At 41.7% G+C, this 10,549-nt stretch overlaps 1 pseudogene across 1 annotated transcript; it reads right to left on the bottom strand.

The window, feature by feature from the left end:
• Window positions 1-7,038: 7,038 nt before the first annotated feature.
• LOC147966664 (uncharacterized) lies at window positions 7,039-10,463 on the bottom strand (annotated as a pseudogene). The gene is made up of 2 exons (XR_015607840.1): window positions 8,309-10,463; window positions 7,039-7,418 (listed from the first exon to the last, which is right to left on the bottom strand). The product of XR_015607840.1 is annotated as an uncharacterized LOC147966664 (transcript).
• Between the last annotated feature and the right edge of the window lie 86 nt (window positions 10,464-10,549).

Below are 10,549 nucleotides of genomic sequence, written 5' to 3'. Positions count from 1 at the left end.
ATCTCGAATAGGTTTCAGAAAAGGGTCAAAACACGAAAAATTGCCACAAGTGGCATAACACATATCCAATTGCGGGCGGCCACTGCTGCCTGTGAGCTACGTCACTCTTTTAGGGTTTCAACTATGCTTAGCTCGTAATGATAGTTGCTACCTGGGCCTAGTTTTACTTCATCAACATAGTGTTTCTAGATAGGTTTAGTTAAAATATATAAGCTTGATGCAACTTTTACCTAATTAAAATAAGCTGGCGATGCAGAAGCCTCCGCCGTGGAAGTAGACGAGCACCGGGAGCTTCGGATGATTCTTTTCTGTGCGGCCGGCGGTGGTTGGCCTGTACATCCGAAGGCGGAGGCCGTGGCCGGCGTCGTACACGGTGTCTTTCCACTAGACGGGCAGGTCGGAGACTCGGAGGGGACGTGTCTCAGCATCGGCAAGTGAGAGTAGTCCAGGCTGCGCCTCACGGTGCCGTCGCTCAGGAGCTGCACGATGCCCATGCAGTCCTCCACCACATGCGGCTGCGGCGCCGGTGCCAAACCCGAGACAGCCGACGCCGGCGAGGACGGTATAGTCGACATTGTGGTACGTTTGCATTTGCGTGACTACACGGTGGTCTTTCCTATACAAGCTACACGTAATTACCGGCCGGGCACAAGCACATGTGCTCTGTTTAGTCACCCAAGGAACTCATAAACACAAATAACTTGGCACATCAGTGCACGTCTGGTACCTCGTTGCCTGTGTATATGTCTTTTTTTCGAGAGTACATGAATGGCGTACCACATGTTATAGAAGGGAGCAAAATACTTATAAAAAAGGTTTACAGATTTTATACAAAAGTCCATCGGAATAAAGTTCATCAACTTTTTAAAAAAGATCACAAATTTGGGGGAAGTTCATTGACTTTGAAAAAAGTTCACTGATTTAGAAAAAAGTTCATAAATTTTCAAAAAAAATCATCAATGTTGAAAAAAGAAATCATTGGTTTTAAAAGAATGCGGCCGCGTCACTTCCCCTCCTCACGGCTACTCCCGCTTGGTCAAGCCAAAGAAGGAGCCGGCGGCGACCATCGTGGTGAAGCAGGAGCACGAGGCTATGGCCGCCGACCTCGAGAGCGGCCTCGCCTGGTCACGGCAGGACTACGTGGCGCAGGAGATGGAGCGCCAGCACCGCGCCCTGGAAGAAATCACCGCGTGGCGCCGCGACAGCGATGAGGGTGGCATCGTCGTGCTCTCCGACAACGACGAGGAGGTCACTGCGCCGAGCCAGGCGGTCCGCAACGGCGATCCAGGGCAGGGCTGCAGCCAGAACGCCCCGAAGGACGGAGCACCGAGCAACGGCGGCAGCGACGGCGACAGCAGTGGCGACAACAACACCGCCTTCTACAAACTCCTCGGCATGGAATAGGCGTAGTTTTAATGTTTTTTATCTATGTTTTTTTAGTCACCAAAATATAAATGTTAATCACCCAAATTTCGCCGAGTTTGGGCGTTTCAAATAGGTTTTGACCTTTTGTCGTGCGTTCGCGACTAGAATCACATGATCCCCACGCCAAAAATTTCGCCGGCGGCGCCCCAAGAGGTGCTATTTTCCTCCCAAAAACGTCCTTGGGGCCGAATGGCTGAAGATGCTCTAATACCCAGCGTGTTGATGTGAGAACTGGTCGATAATAAATTATCTAAAGTAACTAGCTCACGGGCGGCCTAGATGGTTACCGATGATAGCTAAGACCATGAGCGAGTTGTGCGGAGTTCGATTCCTGCTGTCAGTCTTTTTTTTTGAAAAAACGAAACGTTCGGGGTGTTGTTAGATTCTGAACGTTCTGAAAATACTATTGTCGATTAATAAATATATGTATACTATAGTTTTGGCATAAATCTCCATTCGAGAGCGACACTTATTTTGGGACAGAGGGAGTAATAATAATAATAATGATGATGATGATGATGATGATGATGATGTAACAATAATTTTGCTCCACACATGCTCTTATCCTAGATAGACAACCTGACGAAAACGTCACTCTTAGCCAATTATTTCCAAGGGCTCTATGTGTGTTGTATGGACATGCTTTTTTGCTTGCTTGTTTGTTTGTTAATGTGATTGTACATATGCTATCATGTTCTTTTCCATTAAACGCAGACAATTCATGTACGGAAGAAATCGACCTTGATTTGTTCTGAAAATACTATTGTCGATTAATAAACGACCTTGATTCATGTAGGGAAGAAATCGACCTTGATTTGTTCGATTCCCGCTGTCAGTCTTTTTTTTTTGAAAAAACGAAACCACGAAGCGTTCGGGGTGTTGTTAGATTCTGAACGTTCTGAAAATACTATTGTCAATTAATAAATATATGTATACTATAGTTTTGGCATAAATCTCCATTCGAGAGCGACACTTATTTTGGGACAGAGGGAGTAATAATAATAATGATGATGATGATGTAACAATAATTTATTAACTTATCAATGCAAAAAGAGTTTAATACTTTTTGTTATCTCTTGATAGTGGAATCCGATCCATTTTGGATCGAATGAAAAAATTGTTTATACTGCTATAATTAATTTTAAGTTAAAATTCAGAAAATAGTTAAACTGAATATTCTTATTAGAAGTGGCAGCAATATCCAAAGGAAACATAGTGAATGATTTTGCTCCACACATGCTCTTATCCTAAATAGACAACCTGAGGAAAACGTCACTCTTAGCCAATTATTTCCAAGGGCTCTATGTGTGTTGTATGGGCATGCTTTTTTGCTTGCTTGTTTGTTTGTTAATGTGATTGTACATATGCTATCATGTTCTTTTCCATTAAACGCAGACGATTCATGTACGGAAGAAATCGACCTTGATTTGTTCTGAAAATACTATTGTCGATTAATAAACGACCTTGATTCATGTACGGAAGAAATCGACCTTGATTTGTTCGATTCCCGCTGTTAGTCTTTTTTTTGAAAAAACGAAACCAACGAAGCGTTCGGGGTGTTGTTAGATTCTGAACGTTCTGAAAATACTATTGTCGATTAATAAATATATGTATACTATAGTTTTCGCATAAATCTCCATTCGAGAGCGACACTTATTTTGGGACAGAGGGAGTAATAATAATAATGATGATGATGGTGATGATGATGATGATGTAACAATAATTTATTAACTTATCAAGGCAAAAAGAGTTTAATACTTTTTGTTATCTCTTGATGGTGGAATCCGATCCATTTTGGATCGAATGAAAAAATTGTTTATACTGCTATAATTAATATTAAGTTAAAATTCAGAAAATAGTTAAACTGAATATTCTTATTAGAAGTTGTAGCAATATCCAAAGGAAACACAGTGAATGATTTTGCTCCACACATGCTCTTATCCTAGATAGACAACCTGAGGAAAACGTCACTCTTAGCCAATTATTTCCAAGGGCTCTATGTGTGTTGTATGGACATGCTTTTTTTGCTTGCTTGTTTGTTTGTTAATGTGATTGTACATATGCTATCATGTTCTTTTCCATTAAACGCAGACGATTCATGTACGGAAGAAATCGACCTTGATTTGTTCGATTCCCGCTGTCAGTCTTTTTTTTTTGAAAAAACGAAACCAACGAAGCGTTCGGGGTGTTGTTAGATTCTGAACGTTCTGAAAATACTATTGTCGATTAATAAATATATGTATACTATAGTTTTGACATAAATCTCCATTCGAGAGCGACACTTATTTTGGGACAGAGGGAGTAATAATAATAATGATGATGATGATGTAACAATAATTTTTTAACTTATCAATGCAAAAAGAGTTTAATACTTTTTGTTATCTCTTGATAGTGGAATCCGATCCATTTTGGATCGAATGAAAAAATTGTTTATACTGCTATAATTAATTTTAAGTTAAAATTCAGAAAATAGTTAAACTGAATATTCTTATTAGAAGTGGCAGCAATATCCAAAGGAAACATAGTGAATGATTTTGCTCCACACATGCTCTTATCCTAAATAGACAACCTGAGGAAAACGTCACTCTTAGCCAATTATTTCCAAGGGCTCTATGTGTGTTGTATGGACATGCTTTTTTGCTTGCTTGTTTGTTTGTTAATGTGATTGTACATATGCTATCATGTTCTTTTCCATTAAACGCAGACGATTCATGTATGGAAGAAATCGACCTTGATTTGTTCTGAAAATACTATTGTCGATTAATAAACGACCTTGATTCATGTACGGAAGAAATCGACCTTGATTTGTTCGATTCCCGCTGTCAGTCTTTTTTTTGAAAAGACGAAACCAACGAAGCGTCCGGGGTGTTGTTAGATTCTGAACGTTCTGAAAATACTATTCTCGATTAATAAATATATGTATACTATAGTTTTGGCATAAATCTCCATTCAAGAGCGCCACTTATTTTGGGACAGAGGGAGTAATAATAATAATGATGATGATGATGTAACAATAATTTATTAACTTATCAATGCAAAAAGAGTTTAATACTTTTTGTTATCTCTTGATAGTGGAATCCGATCGATTTTGGATCGAATGAAAAAATTGTTTATACTGCTATAATTAATTTTAAGTTAAAATTCAGAAAATAGTTAAACTGAATATTCTTATTAGAAGTGGCAGCAATATCCAAAGGAAACACAGTGAATGATTTTGCTCCACACATGCTCTTATCCTAGATAGACAACCTGAGGAAAACGTCACTCTTAGCCAATTATTTCCAAGGGCTCTATGTGTGTTGTATGGGCATGCTTTTTTGCTTGCTTGTTTGTTTGTTAACGTGATTGTACATATGCTATCATGTTCTTTTCCATTAAATGCAGACGATTCATGTACGGAAGAAACCGACCTTGATTTGTTCTGAAAAAACTATTGTCGATTAATAAACGACCTTGATTCATGTACGGAAGAAATCGACCTTGATTTGTTCGATTCCCGCTGTCAATCTTTTTTTTCAAAAAACGAAACCAACGAAGCATTCGGGGTGTTGTTAGATTCTGAACGTTCTGAAAATACTATTGTCGATTAATAAATATATGTATACTATAATTTTGGCATAAATCTCCATTCGAGAGCGACACTTATTTTGGGACAGAGGGAGTAATAATAATAATGATGATGATGATGATGATGATGTAATAATAATTTATTAACTTATCAAGGCAAAAAGAGTTTAATTCTTTTTGTTATCTCTTGATGGTGGAATCCGATCCATTTTGGATCGAATGAAAAAATTGTTTATACTGCTATAATTAATATTAAGTTAAAATTCAGAAAATAGTTAAACTGAATATTCTTATTAGAAGTGGCAGCAATATCCAAAGGAAACACAGTGAATGATTTTGCTCCACACATGCTCTTATCCTAGATAGACAACCTGAGGAAAACGTCACTCTTAGCCAATTATTTCCAAGGGCTCTATGTGTGTTGTATGGACATGCTTTTTTGCTTGCTTGTTTGTTTGTTAATGTGATTGTACATATGCTATCATGTTCTTTTCCATTAAACGCAGACGATTCATGTACGGAAGAAATCGACCTTGATTTGTCTTTTCCATTACGTGTCCATCTTTTCTCAAGTCGGTGCGTGGATAAGTACATCTCTGTCAGTAACTGATCTACAATATATTTGGTATAAAAACTCCCCTCCATATATGAGTGAGTAGCCTGCCGGTGAGCTAGGTCACTCATTTGCGGTTTCAGCTACAGTTACTTTGTAATGGTAGTTGCTACTGTTTGTCCTAGTCTTATTTCATCAACATAGTGTTTTTGGTAGGCTTAGTTCAAATAATTAAGCTCACTGCAACCTTTACCTAGTTAGAAATAATATACGAGTAGTTAGCAATCATTATGATACCCAATATTGTTTGGGTTAATAATTATGCTTGGTTCGTTATGCACTATAAATATTTTCTATTGTTACCCTAGCTATTAAATAATTATGCTTAGTTCAAAACACTTACGACAGTTATTGTTTTAGATACTTATATAGGAATTTTAGAAACATAGGATAGTTGATACTGTTTTAAATAATTTGCAAACGTAGTTGATACTATTTTGAAAACTTAGGATGGTTTTCACTATCTGAAATATTTAGGATAGTTGCTATTGTGTTTTCAATACCAATGACACTTGGTGCTATTTTAAATACTTAGGATAGTTGCTGCTCATTAATTTGATATAAGGTTGACACTCATTTTGTAAAGTTAGTCCATATTCTCATGGTTTAGTAAATAAAGTATGATTATTGTCTTTAGCTTTTGTAGGCAAACATGTAGCGTCCCGAGGGAGAGGAAATATATAATCAAGTAGAGTACGGTCCATTCGATAAGCTTCAATAAGACTTTCACCTGGTTTTCGTTTGAAATTATAGATCATGTGCCTCGCTCCATAAGAATTCTTGTTTGGGTAAAAATGAGTCAAGAATGCACTAGATAAAAAAATTCGAGTGTCAAAAGTACCTGCGGGATGAGTTAATAGCCAAGATTTTGCTTTGGTGGCAATGTGAAAAAAGCTTAAGTATCATCTCATCATAAGTAAAAACATGTAATTTAAAATCATCTAATGCAAAAAGTGTTTAATATAGAAATCATTTATGTCATTTTATCAATGCAAAAAGAGTTTAATTGAACATTATTGTCAGAAGTGGCGACACTATCCAAAGCAACCATAGTCTGCACGTGGAATGTTTTTCCTCCACACTTACTCTTATCGTTGACAACCCAACGAAATTAAGCATCACTCTAAGACAATTATTCTTCTGGCACTTTACGCGTGTCATATGGACATGCATGGTCGACATGCTTGTTTGTTTGTTTGTTTATGTAATTGTGTGCATGAAATCACGTTCTTTCTTCTGAGATGCGGGTTTACGTACAGAAGCAATAGATCTTAGTTTGTTCTTTGCATAAGCTTCTGTCTTCTCTCAAGTTTCGCACTGCACAGATAGGTACGTCTCTGTCTGTAAGTGAGGTGAAAGGTGTTGGCCGGCTATGCCATGTTGAATGGTGTTAATTGATCACAGATGACCAGGTGTGTATACACGAAGACCACATAACAATAATTTATATTAACTTATCAATGCAAAAGGAGTTTAATACTGCAATAATTCATATAAATTTACAATGAAAAATATAGTTAAACTCAATATTCTTATTACAAGTGGAAGCAATATCAAAAGCAAATATAGTGTGCATGTAGAATGCTTTTGCTCCACCCATGCTCTTATCCTAGCTACGCAACCTCAGAAAAGCATCACTCTTAGGCAATTATTTTCCGGGGGCTTTATGCGAGTTATATGGTCATGCTTGTTAGTTTGCTTCTGTGATCACACGTATGATATCATGTTCTTTCGCATCAGACGCAGATTCACGTACGGAAGAAACCGACCTCTCTTTGTTTGTTGCATTAGGTGTCCGTCTTTTCTCAAGCAGCTGCACAGATATGTACGAGTCTATCAGTAAGTGATGTACAATAAGATTTCACTGAAATTTGTCCCTCTACTATATCTCTTAAAAGAATTATATGTATGCAATGTGCACAATTCTTATTTTTGCATTTGAAATCCTACAAAACAAAGAAGGTAATGCAAATCCATAGGTGAAACATCCACTATAACCTTTTAGAAAAATAACGAGTAGCACCGCATTTTATGGAGAGATATGTGGGACTGATAGACATGGAAAATCACAGTTGTCTTTATTGGCGACAAGTGGCGGAGAAATTTCGTGTTTTAACCTTTTTCTCAAACCTATTCGAGATCTGACCCTAGTTTAAATTTTTTTCGGGATCTGACCCTTTTGCTACCACCAAGGTCCCTGGCGGTAGGGTATAACAGCCTACCGCCAAGGTCCCTGACGGTAGGGTTGCATGCCCTACTGCAAAATCCTGCTAAGTATTGAACACAGTGCGTGCTCGTGCCTACCGCCAAGCACCTTGGCAGTAGGGTTGTACAGGCTACCGCCAATCTGTTTGGCGGTAGGGATGTTTCCTACCGCCAAGGTCCCTGGCGGTAGGCTGTTACACCCTACCGCCATAGACCTTGGCGGTAGTAAAAGGGTCAGATCTCAAAAAAAATTCAAACTAGGGTCAGATCTTGAATAGGTTTCAGAAAAAGGGTCAAAACACGAAAAATTGGCCCAAGTGGCATAACACATATCCAATTGCGGGCGGCCACTGCTGCCTGTGAGCTATGTCACTCCTTTAGGGTTTCAGCTATGCTTAGCTCGTAATGATAGTTGCTACCTGGGTCTAGTTTTACTTCATCAACATAGTGTTTCTAGATAGGTTTAGTTAAAATATATAAGCTCGATGCAACTTTTACCTAATTAAAATAAGCTGGCGATGCAGAAGCCTCCGCCGTGGAAGTAGACGATGTTGGAGCTGATCGCCGGCTCCTCTTCTTCTTCCTCTAGCTTCCTTTCAAAGCTGACGGAAGAACAAAGAACATAGATATTTGGTGGCCGCTGTATCACACAGCCGACGATTTTCTCTTCTCTATATTCTCTCTTGAAAGCAAATATGCGTACAAGTGCTTAAGTAGACTCACGCCCACGCAGCCGGGCCCCACTAACTGCATGCACGCACCCACTCACACCACTAACTAATGACCTGATCTTCTCCTAGAATCACTCTAGAAACCACACGACCCGGCCACTCATGCAGCAGCAGCTAACAACCTCGGACATGCATACACAGCAGCCTCTCGCCACCGTTTGGCATCTCGCCATGCGCCATATCTCACGGCGCCTCGCATCTCACCTCCTGTATGTTCTCCGAGGCTCCACCTGCTACAACTACCTATATGCATGGACAAGCAAACTAATATGCAGATACATGTGACTGAAGATTAAGAAAGCTAACAATCACCCCCCTAATCTTGATTCCCAATTCTTCATGGAGCGTCAAAGGAGAGCTGGCTCGTCATCGACGTACTATCCCAGCAGCGCCTTCTCCTCCTCCTTCTTCTTCTCAGGACACTCCCAAGCGAAGTGACCAAGTTTGCGGTAATTGTAACACTGTACCTCACTTTTGTCCCTGCGCCCTCCACCGCGTCCACGGCCACGACCACGTCCTCGCGACGAGTTGTGTCCTCTCGCCAAGAAAAGTTGCTCCTCTTCACGTCCTGTCGACCGTTCCTTGACAAGCTCCTCATGCGCCTTGAGTGAACCAATGGCCTCCTCCATGGCCATCTTGTTGGTGTCGCCGAACAACGCAATGGAGGACGCAACGTGGATGAACTTGTTGGAGACGGCTTGGAGCAGCTTCTTCACGACGTACTTCTCTACCATCGCATCACCAAGCTCACGGATGCGCCCCACGAGCGTCGTGAATCTCGCCGCGAAATCATCCACGGACTCCGCATCACCCATCTTGAGGCCATCAAATTCCGAGCGCAAGGATTGAACCCTCGCCTCTCGGACGCGCTCGACGCCCACATGCATGGAGCATAGCGCCGCCCACACATCGGCTGCGGTCTCCTTCTCCGCAACTCGCAGCAACGTCGAGTCGTCGATGGACTGGGAGATGATCGTCATGGCCATCTCCTCCTTGCCCTTGTCGACCTCCGATGAGGCCTCGCGATCAACGGCACCCCACGCGCCGTTGGCGCGCAAGAGGTACTTCATTCTCATCACCCACGCCGCGTAGTTCGTCCTCGTGAGCAGAGGAAATGGGAGCTTCCCCGCTGCCGCCGTCGCCGCCGCCGTCGCGGCCACCGGCATGGCCGCCGAGTCTCTCGGCACCATGGCTCCACTCGCTGAAGAGTCACGCGGCATCGTCTTCGTCATCACCTAGCGCTGATACCAAATGTTGGAGCTGATCACCAGCTCCTCTTCTTCTTCCTCTAGCTTCCTCTCAAAGCTCACGGAAGAACAAAGAACACAGATATTTGGTGGCCGCTGTATCACACAGCCGACGATTTTCTCTTCTTTATATTCTCTCTTGAAAGCAAATATGCGTACAAGTGCTTAAGTAGACTCACGCCCACGCAGCCGGGCCACACACTCGCCCACTAACTGCATGCACGCACCCACTCACACCACTAACTAATGACCTGATCTTCTCCTAGAATCACTCTAGGAACCACACGACCCGGCCACTCATGCAACAGCAGTTAACAACCTCGGACATGCATACACAGCAGCCTCTCGCCACCGTTTGGCATCTCGCCATGCGCCATATCTCACGGCGCCTCGCATCTCACCTCCTGCATGTTCTCCGAGGCTCCACCTGATACAACTACCTATATGCATCGACAAGCAAACTAATATGCAGATACATGTGACTGAAGATTAACAAAGCTAACAGACGAGCACCGGGAGCTTCGGATGATTCTTTTCTGTGCGGCCGGCGGTGGTTGGCCTGTACATCCGAAGGCGGAGGCCGTGGCCGGCGTCGTACACGGTGTCTTTCCACTAGACGGGCAGGTCGGAGACTCGGAGGGGACGTGTCTCAGCATCGGCAAGTGAGAGTAGTCCAGGCTGCGCCTCACGGTGCCGTCGCTCACACTACTAGGAAAACAGTTTTTAACGATGACAAATGTGGTCGTGAAAGATTGAATTGT

Source organism: Triticum urartu, chromosome 6A, assembly GCF_056163025.1.
Source record: "Triticum urartu cultivar PI428250 chromosome 6A, HENAU_Tu73, whole genome shotgun sequence".
NCBI classification, from domain to species: Eukaryota; Viridiplantae; Streptophyta; class Magnoliopsida; order Poales; family Poaceae; genus Triticum; species Triticum urartu.
The sequence above is the reverse complement of the archived record's forward strand: the minus strand, read 5'-3'. Positions and strand labels throughout refer to the sequence as shown.